The sequence below is a fragment of the Zeugodacus cucurbitae genome, chromosome 5, assembly GCF_028554725.1.
Source record: "Zeugodacus cucurbitae isolate PBARC_wt_2022May chromosome 5, idZeuCucr1.2, whole genome shotgun sequence".
NCBI lineage: Eukaryota > Metazoa > Arthropoda > Insecta > Diptera > Tephritidae > Zeugodacus > Zeugodacus cucurbitae.
Genome location: NC_071670.1, coordinates 48223440 through 48230972, shown reverse-complemented (window position 1 = coordinate 48230972; position 7533 = coordinate 48223440). Strand labels below are relative to the sequence as shown.

Sequence of the window (7533 nt, the reverse complement as noted above, 5' to 3'; positions counted from 1 at the left end):
CCGCCAAACGAAATCGATTTTCCACGTGTTGACACTGATAATCAACGAACATTTATCTAATAATTGCGCATTTGACCACAGCTGCACTATTCCCATACATGAGTGCATTTATGTTGGCAGGTATTGCTAACAGTATTGTGCAAAACATGTGCAACAGTTTGCTTTAAAATGAAATCGTTGATGGTTGCTTGAAGAGGGAGGCAAATAGAGCCTGACCGCAAGCGGCCGCACTTAGGCCATCATTAGGCCCATTGTGCTCTCCGAGGGTACCCTGATAAGCAGCAACTAAACAACTCGGTCGATTTGACGAAGCTTATAAGTTTTTCCCATCCCAGTTGCCCAATTTCGCTTAGGTTTGAGTATTGGGAGCTATTCAAGGTGTCTCTCCTTAACCAACTGAAGGCTGGGTATCCGCAAAGTGTCTCATCAACTTCCACACACGTCATGCATTCTGCAGATTCTTCTACACCAAGTCTCTGCAGGTGGCCTCTTAGAGGTAAGTGCTCCACGATAACCCCTGTGGTATAGCTTAGTTCTCTTTTGCTCAAAATAAGAGTTTTTTCGGTCTGTCGCGTTGCAAGCGACCCGTCATTGTTCAGAGTAAATATTTTATTCGTACTACTTTAGCGATAATTCAAGCATTCCAAGGAATTTTCTTTTAAATATGACAATTTTGAAAGTTTTCGGGTTTTTTTCCAGGTTATTTCAAACTATCAAAGTAAGTGGGAAATTAAAATTGTAAAACTTTTTTGCTTGACAAGTATGTAAATAGTCGATTAAATCCAACAATCCCTTTATCTTATTATCGGAATTTCAAAAAAGTCACCTTTATCCTCGAAACTAAAGAATTCCTTTGAAAAATCTACGAATAAATCAATTATAAATTTTCAAGCTTCGAAATTTGTAAACCAAAAAAATACAGCACTTGACTGGAAAAAACTGTCACACATTTTAAATCTTATAGGAAATCCAGATCTTTAAACAGAGTTCAAATACTTTTGTTCTCTCCTCATTGTCTTGAAAGTTTGATGATTTCAGGAGAGGTCAAGTGACTCCGAAGACAGTGAAATAAGTGGACGTCTAATAGGGGCTGTTATGGTTGGAAATATCAAACATGTAAAAATGTTCTGATGAACGTAGAAAGAGGCTGATCAAGAAATCAAAGCAATGTAGTGTTCGTATCGTATGTCAACTATGGGGCATTCTCTGGAAAAAAAGCCACTTGAAAAAAAAAGTTCTTTATTGTCTTTGGCAATTATATATCTTATAGTACATGTAAAACCTAAAATAAAACATATGGTTTTAGGTCTGTGTAACGCGGGCTTGCCATATTATAAGGGGCCAAAGTTTTTTGTAAAAAAAATTTCGAACCGCCATAACTTTAAAACTAATGAACAGATTTTAAAACACCATGTGACTTTTTTGTACAGAATTTCTCAAACTTTGAAACTGTATATCGTAAAAATTTTTAAAATTAATATTTCATAGCAAAAAATGAAAAAATTTTTTTCATTTGGAATTTTTAACAACTTATGCCCCCTTCGATTTTTTTCGAAAATATCTTAAAATGTTCCTTATTTCATCACCTTTTTACCCCCCAAAGGGAATTTAGGGACAGCAATATTTGTATGAGCTACAAATAAAAAACCAACTCAGAACATGATGAAAAATCATAGATTTATGCACTATTATTATCAGACTTTAGCGTAACCCAGTATTAACGACGTGGACGTAGCAGACATTTAATCCCTTTTTGTCTTTTTTATTTTTTAATATTTTTTTTAATTTTTTTGTATTTTTCAAATTTTTAATTTTTTTTTTCGAAGGGGGCATAAGTTGTTAAAAATTCCAAAAAAAAAAATTTCATTTTATGCTATGAAATATTAATTTTAAAAATTTTTACGATATACAGTTTCAAAGTTTGAGAAATTCTGTGCAAAAAAGTCACATGATGTTTTGAAATCTGTTCATTAGTTTTAAAGTTATGGCGGCTCGAAAATTTTTTTACAAAAAACTTTGGCCCCTTATAATATGGCAACCCCGCGTTACACAGACCTAAAACCATATGTTTTATTTTAGGTTTTACATGTACTATAAGATATAAATTGCCAAAGAAAATAAAGAACGTTTTTTTTCAAGTGGCTTTTTTTCCAGAGAATGCCCCCTATGCAGAGTGGGTGGTGCGGCTTGATCTCACAATGGACTAAAAATAACAACGAATTGATAATTCTCAATATGCTTTGGAGCTATTCCAACGTGGTAAACACGATTTTCTCCGACGATATGCGACATGTGAGGACACAAAGATCCATTAGTTCACTGTGGAGTGCAGTTGATAGCCATTAGAGTCTATCTTTCTATATCTACTATTTTACTAAAATGCGTTATTGAAAAGTTAGAATGGGGAAATCACGGAATTCGGACCCAGAGGAATAACTTTCGCATCCACCGGATTCACTTGTCGACACAGACTCTAGCGACTCTTCAGTACTATACAGAAATTTAGCGATAATGAAATAATCAGCCACAGCCACACAAAATTAAACTCTTTGTCCTTTTCCCGGTTTAAATGTTTTTATGTGAAAATAAACTAAACAAGTTTTTTATCTCTAATTAATCTATGTCACAAATATTTTGCACAATACTGTATATATTCCTGCCACCCTCAAGTTTTCTGCAGACACTGTGAATTCAATAATGTTTATATCTAAGTCGGTATATGAAGTAATAAAGCAATTTGTGTGCCCCAAACCTGTCTCATAACTAACTAGACAATAACGAGGTCTGCTTCATTATTTTGAATGTGTGTGCGTATTTCAAACCTACTAAATTACTCTGCATTGATTCTAGTCAATTATGTAATGCCACACTGCCCACCACCCTGTAACAACTCCTCCTCTTTTCATTATTTATTTATACACTTTCACTTAAAATTCCAAACGGAAGAGAGATAAGCACTGACTACGGGACGTCAGGTAGTGAGGCGCTGATATTTTGTTAACTGCCTGTCATAAAAGTGTTCTCATCAATTTCAATTGCTTGTCGTTTCTCCTTCCGCAATATGCACTGTTATTCCACCATAATAAGCTACAATTACCTGGCGAGTCATTCGTGGTGGTGTGGGTGCGCGAGTCCGATAAGAAAGCATTTCGCTTGTTATCGCTCATCAACTTCGCGTGTATTGTGCGATTATGGTAGGAAGGCGTGGTTTGTGGTCGGACAACTCATTTGTATTATTTACGCTAATTTGCGTAGTGTAGTGGTCTTGTGGTTGGTCATCATCGCGTGACTTTGAAAATATTTGTCACTTTTTCTTTTTTAGAAGAGTTTAGATCCTTACTAGTAGTTATTGAACTGAGTTCTTCTGTTGCTTCAAATTAATATTATATTTTTTATTAAGCGAATATTGATTCGTTTAATTGAATATATATTTAGAAATTGATTTTTTGAATATAGCAGAAATCAAGACCTTTAAATGGTATACTCTAGAGCATTTGATGGTAATGTATTGATTAGGAGATCTCTAATTCCACAATGTCGGTTTTAATAAAAGAATACAGTTGTGAGGGCTCTCTCTATAAAGCTTTAGCTTCATTTCTAAAAGAAAACAGATCTTTTCGTATCACAACTGAGCTCGAATTAGTTCTGGAAAATGTTACAGAGGTGATTCTCATTTACCAAATATACTTAAATTAGAGTATTTTCTAGTAACTAGCTCCGATTGTCGTCGCTACGTTTTAACAAAATTCTTCACGAATGACCCCACTAACTGCTCATACTGAAAATAGTATTTGGAAATGACTTCTATCGAGTTCGAAATGTCTTCATCAACACTGCTTTGAATATAAAAGACGAGCGTTGCAAATTTTACAATTTTGAACATGCATCGGAAAATCTATTAAATAATTTACAAACGAAACTGTCTTAAAACTCTTTCCACAACAACAAAGCATTATTTTTATGCCATAATAGCAAACTTCCTTCGCTGTGTCGAAAGAACAAATATACAAACTAACAAATAACTTGAGACAAATAGAGAGGAAGTAACTAATTAGAAGCAATAAATGCAACAAGAGTTTAGGAGGGGTTCATAGCGTAATGTATATGAATATGAAGCGGGTTTATGTAGAGACCTTGTTCGAAATTACAATTAGAAGCCATGTATTTTCAGGGGATCTGACTTTTTGAATATGAAATATATTCTTAAAGAAACATTCAGTGGTTCCAAGATAGGACTCTCGGTACTTGGAATGAAAATAAGAGAGAATTTGTAAAAAAGAAAATAGCCTAAACCTTTAAAATAGAGAAATTAACCATCCTCTAGAGTCAAGACAGTAGGAACAACGAATAATATACACCTTCTTCATTGTCATTACTATCCTATGATCCAATCGTCTTACCGGGAATGTATCCTAAGCTAGTACACATGTATGTATGTATGTATTTTGTAAATTAAACATATTCGTATGTCTGCAGTTGTCTGTCAGTTGAAACTTGTGGACACATTTCCGCTTCCTGCTGAGCCACTTTGCATATGTTTCCCTTCCTTGTATGCAAGCAGATTTGCAAAAAACTCTATAATGAGTTCTATACATTCCTATGTACTTTGCATAGTTATTAGTCAACTTAGGGAAGTGACTTACGAAAAGCAGGAAAATAAAATTTGCATTAAGCGCATTTGCAAGACATAATCAACACAAGTGTGGGCATGTTTAAAGTTTTATAGGCGGATATAAATGAAAAAGCGGTACAACTAGGAAAAACGGGAGTGACATAAATGTATATATCTTCAAGTTGCTGGCAAAAAGTAGTTAAAGTCACTCTTCGAAAGATTAGAATTAAATAATGTTGTATATAAGATACTAACAAGAAAAGTATTACCCTAAAATAACAGTTCATTTTTAAAAATATTTCTTTTGAAAAGCACAGGAGAACATGACCGAAGTATTGAATAAAATAGCAGAAATCCATAAAGGACCACATTAACTATATACAGCACTTGGTTAAAATCAATCTAACCAATATCATAGTATTATATTTTTTTCATATTAATCACCTTATAAAAGAAAACAGTATATAAATTCCAATATGCCATTTCGAGAGATGTTTATATTGGCCAGTATCGGCCCAAAAACTCAGCATCGGGATCAGTCATATTTGGTCGATCCTTAGCCGATCCTTCGTAATTCTTTCGCTTCACTTAACGTTTTGTCTTTTAATTCTTGATTTCTTTAAAGTTTAAAATATAAATTCTTCTGTTCATCTATAACACAGTTTGAGTCGTATTTGACTGAAGTCTAATGTAAGGAATTTTTACTTTAAGGCAGTAGTCTGCTTTAGAAGCCGATGTTTTTTTATCATTTTTTTTTTTTAAGGGAAGGAAATGTTTGCGGTAAACGGAATTTTAAGACGATAGTGTACTATATTTAAAGCATAAAAAACAATATTTATTATTAAAAAATATTAAATTTTTTCAAAGTTGTAAGTATTTTTCTGGAGCGCCTCTAGTCTGCACTTGTAATATTGAAGCTAGATCACTTTGGTTTTTTTTCGATCGGACATATATCCTTTTTGATATCGCCGGCACCGTTTTCTAACACTTGTGAAAATGAAAACTCGAGAAAACGCGCTTTAAAGTCTGCCTGAGCATTCGCACCTGCTCGACGCTCGGCCACTAAAACTGCTCTAGCTTCGAAAATATGTAGATTTAGCCTCTGGAATTTTAAAGACATATTCTTGGATAGTTTTGGAAGAGATTTAAAACAAAACAAAAAAATCGATTTTTTGAAACCTGTAAAGCAGACTACTGCCTTAAATTAAATTGATTTTATTTAGCATTCATTTAGAACGATCCTTGCTTTGTTCGACAACTTGTTGCGATTTTGAAGATATATAATGCCATTATTATAGAAAATCGTTGGCAAAAAGCTTGCACAGACATATTTTTGAAGGTTTCGCTTGAAGCGAGCAACATCATTCGCCATATACAGGTGCTAGGCCCGCCCTACCTTGAAAACACGATTCTACCGAGTCACTATCGAAATGTATGGACTGGCGTTGCCCTGACGGAACATAATTCTTGCCCAGTTGGCCAATTGATTCCTCCAAACGATTCCATTAATGTAGCACAAAGTAAATTATTCTCTACCAAACCCCACTTGCTTGCTCATCGTTTGCGATGTCTCACCGCTTAAAGTTTTCATTAATAAATCACTTGTGATCAATTGAATTGTACTAATTTAGTATATTAGAATAACATATTTCGTTCTTTATAGTCCTTAAAAATAATATACAACTATACATAGTTAAATAAAATTTAAAAGATAAGAAATTAAGAAAAAATTTCGAATGTTTATGCACCAAAATAATCATAATATTTCATAATTATTTCAGCTCTCAATAGAACAAATAAAGGAAAATCTTAAAATTCTAACGACAAAACGCATTCCCACTTTATTTAGCCGATCCGCAAAAAGTAAGTACGTGTTAGAAAAATATTCAAATAACTTAATCTGTTGCAATTGCCTTGCAGTCAGCTATAAAGTTCAGGGCAAACTTTCAACACTTCACTGCACACTCGAGCAAATCAAAGCTCATTCAAAGCAAAGTCAGAAACACTTATCACAACCGGCTTATTCATTTGCTATACTCATGCCAAGCCTCGTTGGTTGATGCACTTACACTTTTAGTTTTAGCTTCCTGGCCATTGATGGAGTGGCATAATTTCTTAAATCAACAACACGCTTCAACGCTCAACGCATTTACTTTGCTGCTGCTGGCTGCCAACTGCTGATGCATTGCAATTTCTGTGGCGGATTTTCATAAAATCTTTGCTTTTAACAATTTACTGTTAATGTGGAAAATTTCATTTTTGTAATGGTTACTGTTGCTGCTGTAGTTGTTGTTGTTGCAGCATTTATGTGTAAGATTCGTTGAAGTGTACTGCATTTGCATCGCTGAAGTATGCAAATATTTATACAATTTGCAGTTAAATGACTTAAGAAATTTCTAAATGCAGTTATGCACTAGTTACATACGAGTACATAATAGACACAATTATTTATTTATATACATATATATATATGGTATGATTACTTGAACGGAAGTCGGCGTGCGACTTGAATGGCATAAACTCTCGTCTGCTATGTGTGAAAAATAAAATGAAGAAAGCATCATTAACCATGACCACGAGCTCCATAATGTCCACAAAATCTCCAATGTCTCAAGGAACTAAAACGCCTGATGTTAGTGAAAACGAACTAGTTTATCTTTAGTAACATTATTTGGTCTTTGGACAATTTTTTTTAATATTGGAAGACTTCATTGGCTAGAAGGCCTATAGCTTGCTAACCTCAGTAGAATAAAATTAGCATATTTGAGTGTTCTGATAAACACACATAAAACATATGGTAAGAATCGAAGATGTTCATAACAACTACAGTGGAACCCCGAATACCCGAAGGCATTGGTCTCGGTTCTATTTGCCAATTTTATTCTACCACATTAAATTTTTCAAAAGAAACACACGACGGT

At 34.0% G+C, this 7533-nt stretch overlaps 1 long non-coding RNA gene across 1 annotated transcript in view; it reads right to left on the bottom strand.

Annotated features, from left to right (window-relative positions):
• Nucleotides 1-7533, bottom strand: part of LOC128922276 (uncharacterized) — a 79482-nt gene that overhangs the window by 24127 nt on the left and 47822 nt on the right. The window lies entirely within an intron of this gene.